The following is a 13,895-nucleotide window of genomic DNA, read 5'->3' on the forward strand; positions in this document are numbered from 1 at the left end:
CTATTATAATTTTTTTTTCCATAGAGGTACATTATAATGGATAACAGAACAAATTCTAGCATCAACTTCCTGGGGGTTTAAGCAATTTAACTTAGGTGAAACACTTAGATTAGTGCCTGGCACACAGTAAGCACCTTATGTGTGTTTGTTATTGCTCCAACTACTACAAGTACTTTTATTATTCTTCAGTGCAGTTATTGATATTGATCCTATCAGGATATCACATGATTCTAGGAGGTCAAGAGTGTGTCAAGGGGAAATCCCTAGTAATAAAAATAAGCACTACAGGGATATACTATTTATCAATTTGTAAAAATACAAAATTTCTGGAATGATGTACTTCAGAAATACAGCAAGTCATTACATTCTTTTTATTACCATTAAGATGAGTCTTTCATTCACTGGAGAAAATATGCCTTAAGGAAGGAAAATGGGTTTGGATTTGTAAGAAGAGATTAACTCTTCCAAGCAACTAGCATTAAACCAGTAGCAGCACAGCAGTTATGTGCCCCTAAGGTAAGACTTACTCACAGAGACTGTGTTCATAGACAGCAAAAGAAAAGGCAGGACTTTGTGGCAATTATGACTCTCCCTGGGACTCTCACACACTAACCATAAAAATATGGTTTTTCTAGCTAGACTTTTATTCAGAATTTAAAACACTTCTATGAAAATATCATGGCTTTTGCACTAGTAACAGGAAATTGAGTCCTCCTTATGTTGAAATTCACTATTTTAAATGAAAGTATTTAAAAATGAGCAGAAACTTAAACCACAGGACACAAAGCACAAGGTTTCCTGTGCTAGCCCTATTTGCAATTACATGGTCATCTCTAAATAAGATGATCCTGGAATTGAATTCCTCGACCATCCTCAAAATTTCATAATTTCATATTAAATTACCATAAGATTAAATCTACTTTATGTGTGCATATATGTGTGTGTACATATGTATATACATGCATGTCTCTCTCTCTCTATCTATCTATGTATATATATATATATATAAAAGTCTATATCTCATTTATGTAGGATCTTCATATGCTGAAGAAAAAATCACTTTATGACAGTAGTTAGAGGCTAATGAAGTAATTAAAATATAATAAAATTTAGAGCTAGTCTAGCATAGTTAATAAATTGTTCATGTATAAAGTAGATATGTTGACAAATACATATTTTTAAATCATTCTAGTTTTACTAATAATCTACAGGCATTAAATCAGGATTAAACTATTTCAAAGAAATGGACTTGAAAAGAAATTTTTCCGAGTCATCTAATTTTAAAAATTGTTTATTAGTGGTTAACATGATTTTATTAGTGAAAAATAAACCATGTGCATAGATATGCCATCTCAAGTTTTCTCTCCTGGGAAAGAGAACCTAGGTGAGGAACCTGGATATGCAATGCCACATCCTGTACCACCTGCTCCTGAAGTTCCCCTTTATCCTGCACCAGAGGTTCTGCTCTCAGGGTTCATGCTCAGTGGTGAGAGCCATTAACCTAAATCTCACAGAAAGTGCAGCAATAAAAAAATACAGAATCAAACATACAGATCTGCCAAACATCCCTCGCACTGCTTCATTCATCACTTGGGATCACTTAAACAACTTTATTTACACACTTTGTTAAAGAATCTATGTTCCTGTAACTGAGAAAACGGAGACCAAAAGCCACCTCAGTTTATGGTGCGTATATCTAAATAAAGCTGTTTCAAAGAAAAATCCCAGTTACCATGGCAGCAGGAGACCCTTCAAGGACTAACTGAGGGTCTTCAATCGACACTCTTCCTATCAGCCAGCCTTAAAATGCACATCACTGAGTTTCTCTACTTGGATAGAGGCCTCCCCATCTCCCTGGAGCCAAGGAAAATGCTTGAAACTTGGATTAGAAATTTAATGATAAAATTAGAAGCTTAAGTGACAACTTCTATAAATAGATCTGTTTAAAAAAAATCCTTTCTAAAATCATCTTCCCAGGCCACGTGACTCAACTCCTGTCTAGGTGACTAAGTATTATCCAAGAGTCTCTTGGAAAAGCTACTGTAGTGAGAACTCAAGATAGAAAGCATCCTTCTCAAATGTAAGGTAAAGTTGTAAATAAGAAAGTCATCTTGGAAGAAAAATGCTGCTGCTGAGTTGTTCTAAAAAAAATTAAAATAGGAAAAATGAGACAGAAAAAGCTTTAGTATAGATTACTTGGCAACAGTGACTACTGCTTGCATTTCATCTCAAAGGCAGCCTACAAAACAAAAAGATAACCTAAAATGCTACTTGAAAAAAGGTCAGGTCTCTACTTTAGAAGACTGATTGCTGATGCAATGGTATAGATGGCTCTGTATTAATGTATGCAGCAAAATTTACTGCACATCAAAGCCTGGTTTTTCTTTCCTTCTTAATCACTTACTTGTCTTGTTTTATAGAAAGATTCTGTATAGTAATGCAGTTTTGAGAATCAATAAGGAAACTCAATATCCAGGATAAACAAAAGCAGACTAACTCTGTTCATCTTTTCTGCTGTAATAAATATAAATATATATGAGACAATTTTGACAGTTTAATAGCTAATTCTGTATTTGTGTGGCCAAAAATGGAAACATTTCAAGCATTTCTGTACTATTCATATATATGAAATGGAATTTGAGAAAAATCTGTTTCATAAAAGGATATGTTAAGGAAAGGTCTTGTTATTTTAAAATTGAAGCAAAATGCAGAATGCAGTCTCTAACCTACATCTTACATAAATTCTATCACAAATGACCAACTGAAAACATTTGTTACTTAAGAAAGGCATCCACAACATTATATCAAACATATAATTATTTGTGGTGTTTTTAACACATAAAACATCTTAAAAAACATATTAAGAAACATTATTTCTTTAACACATAGTACCCTTTTTGAATTATCTGAGTGTTCCTTGTAGAAAAATCTAGAAAAGAAGACAAGAGAAATCTTGAGTATGTTTAGAGATCACAAGAAATTTTATACCAATTCACTGAGGTTTATAGGAACTACAAAGTTGCTGAACTATTTATTGTTTTGAAAGTCACATATTTAAAGTTTTCTAAGTGATTTCTTACATTCATATTCTATAGTATTGTTTTTTCTGTCATTGGCACATTTATTGTGGAAAACAAAAAGATGAAGGCAAAATTTTAAAAGGGCATCACTTTTTTAAGAAGGAAGAAATCTGACTTTAGAAATAAGTTCAAAGGGAATTTAGAGACACCATTGGAAGCAGAGGAGCCAGCCAGGAGATGGTGTTGTGCTAAGTTAGAAATCTTTCATGGTACTGCAGCCCCAGGGGAGGAAGATGGATGTGAGCAGCAGGACAAAAACTTTCTGCAGAAAAACTCAAGCTTCCTCCTTGCTTCTAAATCAACTGCCCTATTACTCTGTTTCCAGAAATGACAGTGGCCATTTCAGTTCCGTTCAAAATATTTTAATGTCAATTACACTACATTTTATTAGAACAAAAGGTTTCCCTGGAGTCACAATAACCTCTCTCACCCCTAAGTAGACACTTTCTCCTCTGACACCTGCTCCCCAACACTCATCATTCTCTTCAATTCCTTAACCCATTTCCAGACTTCAACCTTGACCCACACTCAGATTCTTATCCATCTTTCTACTGCCACTATGAACACAATTAAGATTCTGAGACAATGATTCCTGAGTGCACTGCAATCAAATGATGGAGTAACCAGTCAATGGCCAGGCCAAAGTCAGTATTATGTAATGAGTGTCTCTATACACTCAACCTTAAGATATACCCTAATCCAGACACAAGCTGGAATGCTCATGTATAGTAGTTTAGAAACAATTCAAACTAATAAAAATAGGCACTCAGTGGCCATTACTTTTGATATTATCAGAGATCAAATAATTTAACAAAAATATTATCAAAACTAATAATATTGATGACTGGAAATGATCTCTTATTGGTGACATAATAAATCATGTCTTTACAATGACATCGAGTTTTACTTTTTGACCCCCAGAAAATATGCTCCCTCCCCATCAATGAATGTTCTTAGCATATGAAAAGAATTTACCATTTCTCTCCCAGCCTTCTAAAACTAAGGCCATTTCCCCACGATGTTCATTCAGTGAACAACAACAGGCTTTGCATGGGAGTTTGTCTTTATCATTTTTGCCCAAAGCAACTGACTTTACAGAAAAATTACCTAATGCATAATCAAATCTGAGAGATATACCGAAGGGTCTTTAAACAGACTATTCAGTCTTAGAATGAAAGGCTATAAAGAAGTAATTACTGGGAATATCCAAAATGAGTTAGATGGGTATACAAAAACAATAAATAGCAACTATAGTGGTGGCACACACCTGTATCCCAGATACTTGGGAGGCTAAGGCAGGAGGATGGCAAGTTTTAGGCCAGCCTCCAGAACTTAGCTAGAGCTATCTTCTTATATTTAAGAAAAAAAGAAGAGAAAGAAAGAGAGGGAGGGAGGAAAAGAAAAGAAAGGGCTCAGGATGTAACTAAATGGTAGAGGGCTTGTCTAGCACATATGAGAACCTAGGTTTGATTCCTAATATGGAAAAAAAGGAAGGAAGAAAGGAGGGAGAGAGGGAGGGAGAGGAAGGAGGAAATAAGGGGAAAAAAAGAAGGAAGGAAGGCAGAGAAGGAAGGAAGTGACAAATAAAATACATTTCAACTTGTACAACTATCCTATTTTATGTAATGTAGCTCTGGAGTTAGGTGATCTAAGATTCAAAATACAGCTCCACTACTTACTTACTGCTTTGCTTTCTGTAAGCTATGTGATTTCTCTATGCCCTGGTTTCTGTAAAGTAGGGTAATAGTTACATTTATAATCACAGATTGTTCTGAGGTTGGAATACAGATATGCCTACCACATTGTTCAGTAATAAATGTCATTTGTTATTATTAGTAGTATTATAATACCAAGTCTATATAACTGGAAATTTCAAATTTCTCAAATAACCAGAATACTGGCAGCTTTCAGTTGTTAGACATAAAAACTAGCTAAATATGAAACAGAAAACTGCATGCTTTAGGCTCAGTTGCCACTATTCACCAATTCCAGTTTCCTTTGTCTTATAAATCTAGAGCCACAGATGTCCACAATCAAAATAAAACTATATTCCCAAAGGATTCTGATTAGTTAAGGCTTTTTATTAGTTAAGGGTTAGGGTTAGTTAATTCTTTTTAAAGTCCTTATTAAACACATAATACTTCTCCCTAAATAGAAGGGTAAATTTAGAACTTATTTTTTGAGTGAATGTGAAACAAATATAAATGAAAGATGAGATTATGAATATGCCTTAATAAAGGAACAAATAGTATCTATCTTCTTTAAAGACTATCTTTGTAAGCTTGGGAGAAATTTTTTTTAAATAAAAGTTTTAATAAAACTTTTTAATCAGTATTATGCGTACCTATCTGACCAATGAAACATAAAACCCTGTAGATAATACAAATGGTTGTTAACCCTTTGAGTCCTAAGTTTCTAAATTTGCAAATACGTCAGTGAAACTGACATGGATACATTAAAATAGGCAGCAAATCAGGGCTGGAGTTGTGGCTCAGAGGAAGAGCGCTCACCTAGCATGCATGAGGCACTGGGTTTGATCCTCAGCACCACATAAAAATAAAATTAAGGTATTGTGTCCACCTACAACTAAAAAATAAACGTTTAAAAAATAGGCTGCAAATCATAATCTAAAGCTTATATATCCTTTGTTATCATTGAGAATGCTAATACAATACACAATGGAATATTACTCAGCAATAAAAGAAAATAAAATCATGGCATTTGAAGGTAAATGGATGGAGTTAGAGAAGATAATGCTAAATGAAATTAGCCAATCCCAAAAAACAAATGCTGAATGTTTTCTATAATATAAGGAGGCTGATTATAGTGAGACAGAGCGGACATGGGAGGGACAGAGAACTCTAATCAAACTATAATCCAATCAAAGTTGTTTTCTTAAAGGGAGAAATATCCTCTGGCACAAGAGTTTGGATGAAGTTCCTATTTACTATTTCCCTGATTTGATAGGCTAAAGGGTGCAGAAACCATCAACAAAGAAAATGCAATTCTTAGGCTGCAAAATCAGCAGAATGTGCAATAAAGTCAGTGCTTTGTGGATTGTATGTATGTATACAGAGAGGTGGGAAGGAAAGGGAGGGAGCATGGGGTTATTAATGATGGTGGAATGTGATGGACATTATTATCCAAAGTACATGTATAAAGACACGAATTGGTGTAAATATACTGTGCATACAACCAGAGATATGAACAATTTATTACAAGTAATAAAACTTGTAATGTATTCTATCATATATAAATTTTTAAAAATTAATTAAAAATAAATAAATAAATAAAATGATAATATGGAAATTAAAAAAAAAAAAGAATGACAATACAGATTGTCCTTTAAATAGAACACTGGGGCATTACAGTATCTTTTCCATATATAAACATCCCACAAACAGGAGATTGGGCAGATATGATATCTGGGAGGATGGGACAACATGGGCCAGGGAACAATCACTGAAATGTATTTCATTTTACTCTAAATATAAAAGTGAAATCAACCCTAAATATCTAGACTTTGGGAAACTGCATAGGATAAACAATCTGGTTTCTTCAGCAAATAAATTACAAAAAAGAAAGATAAATTTTAAAATCTATTTTATAAAACCTCAACAGGCAAAACTAAATTAAAAAGATGCATACCTCAATGATAAAACTATATAGGAGGGGATACTCATAAAATCAGATTGGTGTTTGCAAGTGTCACCGGAGGTGCAGGGCTTGGGCGTATGAAGCAGCTCTATGGCTTGAACTGGACAGAGGATGTAAAGGTGCATACTTTTAATTAATCAACACATACGTTGTTTGACATGAATTTCTGTGTTGGTATTATATTTTTACAACTGAAAATATTTTTAAAATAAAACTATAATCTGAAAGATTCACCAAAGCAGCTATTACATATTTTTTTCATGCTAATGTATTTCTTTCCCCGCATTCACACTCACACCCTTAAATCAAATGCACTGCATCTGTGCAATAAAGTCAGTGCTTTGTGGAGTTTCCACAAAAATTCTATGGCACTTGAAAAAAACCATTTAATATACTGGCTTCTGGCCACTGTTTAAATCTGGCATGATGATTTTGACTATAATTTTGCTTCTTCAAGACATATATGTCCATGTTTATGACAACCAACACACAAAAAAAATTCTGAATTTAGCTTTCATTTCATATACCCTTTTTCATTTACCTCAGTCCTAAGACAAATGTCAACTTTAAAAAACAAACAACAATGGAGACAAAAAAGAAAAACACAACAAAAATTGTAAGTCTCTTAAGGAAGGTTCTGTGAGCTAAATTATATTCCCCCTCCAATTCCTATGTTGAAGTCCTAACCCCCAGAACCATAAAAAGACATAGGAGAAGACAATGAACAAGCCCAGAATAAACCCTGGACACATTGATCTCAGACTTCTCACCTCCAAAATTATGAGATAATAGATTCCTATTGTTCTATTATGGCAACCATAGCAAACTAAGACAGAAAGCAAAGAAAAGGTAGAAAAATTAAGGCTTTCTTTTTAAAAAGGCAGTAGAGATAAAGAAAACAAAAAAGTATGAAATGTTACAATTTTGTTTGACCTATAGTAAATAATGAAAAGAAAAGTTTAAGAGAATTCTGAGTTATTAACAAAAAAGGAGAATTCAACCAGATTCCACAAAAAAAGGAAACATCCTAGAGAACTAAGAATAGAGGGCACGACCTGAGGAGACCAGCAGGGAAGTAATTGACTACTGGCTTTGGATTTTATGAGCAGGATTGAGCACTTTCAATATGTTCCTGGAAAAAACCCAGGGGAAATTTTTGAGTGAGATTTTTAAATGGACTGGAAACACATGGAGGTGATGGGTGAAATCAAAGTTGTTTTCTTAAAGGGAGAAATATCCTCTGGCACAAGGGTTTGGATGAAGTTCCTATGTACTATTTTTCTGATTTGATAGGCTAAAGGGTGGAGAAAACCATCAACAAAGAAAATGCAATTCTCAGGCTGCAAAATCAGCAGACTGTGCAATAAAGTCAGTGCTTTTTGGATTGTATGTATGTATACTCATGGAGGCTTACAACCTCACAGCAGGGTAATATCCTAAAAAGGATATTACAGCAAGGAAGGCAGACAGCTGTTTGTTGGATCCACCCTACATGCTCATACTTGCATTCCACCACTCCCCTGACAGACATAGATAGAAATGGATAGGAAACTGCCTGGTTTTTCTCCTCTTCAACAAAGCAAGAAGAGATAACCGCATTTAGAAAAACAGTGTCATACAAACAAGAGAAGTGAATCAAATAAACAGGGGTGAGAACAAAAGGAACCAGAGACTCTAACTCTAAGTAACTTATTTCAAACTATAAGCAAAATTACTCCATTCTCCTATGTCCTACCTAGAAGTATCTGATATTCTTTTCTGCAGGAAGGCAGTGATATAGATCAACCATTCAATTATCCTTAAGCTGGAATAACTTTCTGGAGGGACTAGCCTAATTATTATATTTAGGTCACTTGTAAAAATAAACAGGTTTTGTTTTTAAGTCTGTATCAGTTAGAAATGTATTGATAATGTAGGCTGAGCGTACCTTATCTGAAAATCCATGACCAAAATGTTCCAAATCCAAAAATTCCTGATCATCAAAACAAGGCACAAAAAGTTTCATATTTTATCACATTTTGGATTTTGGAGTTTGGGTTAGAGATGCTCAACCAGGAAAAATCTATGCAAATATTCCAAAGTTCAGAAACATGAAATTTGAAACACCTCTGATTGTAAGCATTTCAGGTAGAGACTTATTTACTAGCAAAATGTTGTAATGTCTGAAATTTGCTTTCAAATACACAAAGTTATTGTAATGTTGATAGCAGCTGATGCTGGAAATGGATGTGAGAGGGGTTCATTATATTTTAGTTTCTGTATGTTTGACATTTTCCATAATAGTTTTCATGGGCTAAGGGTATAGTTCAGTGGTACAGTACTTATCTGGCATGTATAAGGTCCTGAGTCTAATCCTAGCACCACAAAAGAAGAAGAAGAAGACAAAGACAAAGATGAAGAAGAAGAATTATTCTTGTTAACATATAAAAATAATTTAAAATTCAATTTCCTCTGGTACTGCTTAAATAGAAAAATGTAATTTATTTTGGTTATCAATAACAGAATTCAATTTGAATAAAAAACTTTTTATCATAACATAGGTAAATAGGAAAATGGTGAACATAGGCTTTATATGAAAACAACTTAGGAAAATGTTCACAATATGTTACAGCATTTACTAAAAAACAAGCAAGATATAATATTATAGATACATATAGTACTATGAAAAAAATACAAATATGTGAGACAAAAAACACTAAAAGGAAATGCAACAAAATGAAAACAAATTTAACCTCGCTACTTACAAGTTTTCTAAATAAGGATGTATCAAATTTGTATTCAGCAAAAGAAACATGGACAAATGATATATTATCAGATAAGGTAGAATAGAATGTCTGAACACTTTAGAACAAATATACACTTGGCCAACCTCACACTGAACAGAATCTCTACACATGGGTGCTCTTGGTCTCCTATGTCCTAACATACACCATTAGTCCATCATTACCCTGGGAAAAAACACATTCTCTGCCTCTGGAAGAGGCTTCTAAGTAGAAGGTTTTCAGACCTTACCTGTTATAGCCAGTATCCTGAGATATACCTTCAGGGAGTTTAAATTCCCTGAAACATCTAGCAGGTCTAATGATTTTACACTTTACTTGGGGAAAGTCTTTCACACACAAATGCAAAGCCACACACCTATTCTGCACCTGAGATCTCACCATGTGATTCTTTTCTTTGATTTTGTTGTTGTTGTTGTTGTTGTTGTAGATGGACACAATACTTTTATTTTATTTTTACATGGTGCTGGGGATTGAACCCAGTGCCTCACACATGCTAGGCAATCGCTCTATTACTGAGCCACAACCTCGGCCCTTCACCACGTGATTCTCAAGAGTTAACCTTAAAAGCAAATTCCAGAAATTATTTTCTGTAACATAATCTAAAAAGAACTACTTGCAACTACCTTAATCCTACAAACTATAATAATTTTGACAATGTGCTAAGAATTTTTTTCTAATAACTGAAAGTTTCATTTTTTTCAAAAGGGTGAAAACTTTCTTAATAAACTATAAAATATTTTCAAACCTCAAAACCATCCTTTAGATGTATCACTGAAAATTGAAATCATGTGCAGTAGTGTATTGAAGAGTTTCAAAATTTCCTCCAAAAGAAGGAAAATTCACTTACTTTGCTTTGCACAGTCTTGCCTCCATGTTCGATGTGCCTCTCTATGTAATCCAAGGACAACAAATCACTGCAATGACAGGAAGAAAAGATGACAAAAGAGCACCGGTAAAGTCTATGAAGATCAGGATCAAGTTCACACACATCTGCTTTAACAATTCTTTAACTGTATTTTAAAACAAAAATCAACACATTATAGGAACAGAAAGAACAAACCCAGGATTTCTAAAGGAGAGGAGGTTGAACTGGCTATCCCACCTGTCATCCAGTTGCTCATCAGCAGATTGCCTGGGTCCAGGCAGTAATTCCAGGAAACTACTGTAAGCACGCCTTTTTCCTCCCCTTGCACTAGAGATTGAACCCAGGGCGCTCTGCCACTGACCCATACCCCCAACCTTTTTAGTTTGAGTTGAGGTCTTACTAAGTTGCCCAGGTTGGCTGGGAATCTTGGGTCCTCCTTCCTTCCTCAGACTAGAGTAGCTAGGGTTACCATCATGCACTACACACAGCTTCAGCACACCATTATTTTAAAGACATTTTATTCTTGTTTTTTCAAACTTCAGCTTTTTATCAAAAAGTTTTAATTGACTACCATATCTTACCATTTCTTTATGAATTACGTGTGATACTTTTATCTGACAGATTACTAGTTTCCATCACACACCAAAAAAGAGGGGAAAATTAAAAGAAATGAAAAGGAATGTACAATAAGCATTTTAAAATTACTTTCTTTCTAAGCCTCTTCTCAACAATACCTTCTTATATAAACTTAAATATTCATAGAACCTTAATATGCTTTAATCCCATATATGTGAAAAATTTTCCCTTTTAAGAGAAGTACTGCAAGACACACTTTCTATAAGAAGTCTTTAATTTTTTTAAAGCAGTAAAATATTAGTAAAATTGTCATCAAAAAATTAAAATTCATGAAGTTAATAAATTTATAATGTTACTCTATTTATAGTCATTGAGCCAACTAAAAAGAATCTTTTTCAAATACTCTGTAGGTTTCTCAGCCAAAATTGTCACAATCATAACAAAGTTAATATCTGAGCACATAAGCCCATCGTGATAAGCACCACGCCTACAATTGCTTGAAATATAAACGGAATGTGCAAACATGCATTACATTCATGCAGGCACCATAAGGCTCTAGAATCTGATGCTTATGTTACCATTTAGGGAACCTATAATTATAGTCTAAGTCCATGCTTCATTGCTCTTGGGAATATATTTTCATATTAACTTTATATGGGACCCAGCCAGGATGCTATAATCTTCAAGCTGCCGAAAACATAACTAAAAGTGGCTAAAATAATCAAGATATTTTATCATCTTCTTGTTAGAAATTTCACAGCAAGTGTAATATGAATTTCCATTTGAGAATATTTTGTTCTGCTAATGAATATATTTGAAGTTTATAAAAATTATAGACAAAACCTTTAAAACATTTTAAGCATAGATGAGTAGTTAGTAAGCAAAATTTTGTTAGATGTGGGCAGAATTCATAGGATGTTATTACTTCACAGTAAAATCTCCTATGTATTACCCATTTACAGAAAGGAATGGATACTCAAGAGAAAACTAATATATCCATTAGACACCTAGGTAATAAATGTTCATGATATACTAAATAAGCAAGAGACACTTAACACCCAGGATACCCTAAATGTGCACAATCAATATTCTTGAGGTCTTATTTCTATCACCCATTGGTGCTACCAAGGGTTTCTCAATTTCTGACCTACTGACATTTAGGCCAGATAATTTTTTTTGTCTTGGGAGGCTACCTTATGCATTACAATACATTTACCATTATAGTATATGTATATTTAGGGTAGAAGTAGACTGCCTGTTACACATTAAATACCAGTACAGCTCCAACACATCCCAGTCATCACAGTAAAAATGTCTCCAGTCATAACTAACTGTACACTGAGAGAACCACTCTGGTTAAAAGCAACTGCTAACATTCATTCTTGTCCCTTATGGTCTCTGTCCAAAAATCACAAATAAACCCCACGAGTATTTGTCAGGTTAATTGGCATGCTACAGCTGCTGAGCAAGCATACTTGTCCTGTGTCTTTCGGATACAATAAGTGGGTGCCACTAGTTCAGGGCACCTGCTATCTTGAGACTTGAACAAACTTCAACTCTGATCCTCATAACCACATTATCAGCAGGGAAGACAGGTGCAGCAGAGAAACAGGAAATATGAACACTGTATACTCCAGGATTAGCAGGCATGCTCCTTCTCATCCCCCTATACCTTATCCTAAATACAGTATATGCCCATCTCTTTCCTCTTATTTCTCACAGTGTGCTTAAGTTAATTTAGCAAACTGTGAGTTGAGGATCTGAATTTGGTTTATGGAAGTTTTCTGCCTCCTGACCTCTGGGAGAGCTCTCCTGGTAGCACACCAAGAGGCTACCATTGCATCAAAGTACGTTTCCCACATCAGGGCACTTCAAGGGTTGGCTCATGTGGTAGCTCTGCACCAATTAATGCAACCAAGAATATGTTCAATTTTCTGCTCTGGCATTAATCAGTACAGTGATTGACCTGTTCTCTTAATTGGCTGTTCTCATGACCTATAACATAGCTGTTATAATTGAAAACATCTCATGAAGATTAAAAATATCCCATGGTAGGGCTGGGGTTGTGGCTCAGTGGTAGAACACTTGCCTTGCATGTGAGGGGCACTGGGTTCGATCCTCAGCACCACACATAAATAAAGATATTGTGTCTACAACTTAACTTTTTTTTAAATATTCCATGATTTTAAAAAAAAAAAGTCTTGGTATTTCTTTGAAAGAATGAGAAAACACTTAACACAAAGCACCTAACATTCATCTTCTCTAGTATCTTATTCAAGAATTACATTACATGACCACACCTAAACCAATTGTTTAACAAGGACATTTGTCTCTGAACAATCAAGAATCAGCTCCCTAGCCTCCTCTGCACATCCTGACTTCTCAAGAGAATTGAAGAATATTTCACAAATTTCCAAAGATTTCTGACAAAATAGTGAAGCAGAACAGTAAAGACTTGCCTCTAACAAAACTAGTAATTGCTACAGCATCCACAATGCACCCTGTTAACCAAACCCAGACCCCAAACAAGCCCACAGCTAAAACAGAAGAGGTGGCAGCCAGATTTTTGCAAAAGACAGTCCCCTGGCCTTGCTACTAGTCTGAAACAACTGCCCCAGAAGTTGGAGAGAAACACTACCACAAAGAGGCAGTGTTTATTAGCACACCCAGCCAGGTTCCTTCTCTGGGGAATCTGAAAGAGTAAATGAAGGGGGGAAAAACAACTTTCAGCTGATAAAAGAAAGAGAAACAGAAAGACAGAACTAAGGAAAGAGTTGAGAGAAATTGAGTTGTACCAGTAGTGAATAGCAGAGTGAAGGCCCCAAATCTCTGCAGCTGAAGTCCATGAACCCAAAACAGTCTTTCCTACTGTTGGGCATACCTGGGATCCTATCCCCATCACTGTCACAAGAGTAAATCCCCATTATGGAGCTT

The 13,895-nt window shown here is 34.8% G+C and overlaps 1 protein-coding gene across 4 annotated transcripts in view; it reads right to left on the reverse strand.

Annotated features, from left to right (window-relative positions):
* Nucleotides 1-13,895, reverse strand: part of Adam22 (ADAM metallopeptidase domain 22) — a 186,389-nt gene that overhangs the window by 106,248 nt on the left and 66,246 nt on the right. For all 4 annotated transcript variants that reach the window (XM_048785447.1, XM_048785448.1, XM_048785446.1 and 1 more), the window contains exon 2: nt 10,368-10,434. The gene's annotated coding sequence lies outside the window, so the exon portion shown is untranslated. The remainder of the gene's footprint in view (nt 1-10,367; nt 10,435-13,895) is intronic.

This window comes from Marmota marmota, unplaced genomic scaffold (genome assembly GCF_001458135.2).
Source record: "Marmota marmota marmota unplaced genomic scaffold, marMar, whole genome shotgun sequence".
In the NCBI taxonomy this organism is placed as follows: Eukaryota; Metazoa; Chordata; class Mammalia; order Rodentia; family Sciuridae; genus Marmota; species Marmota marmota.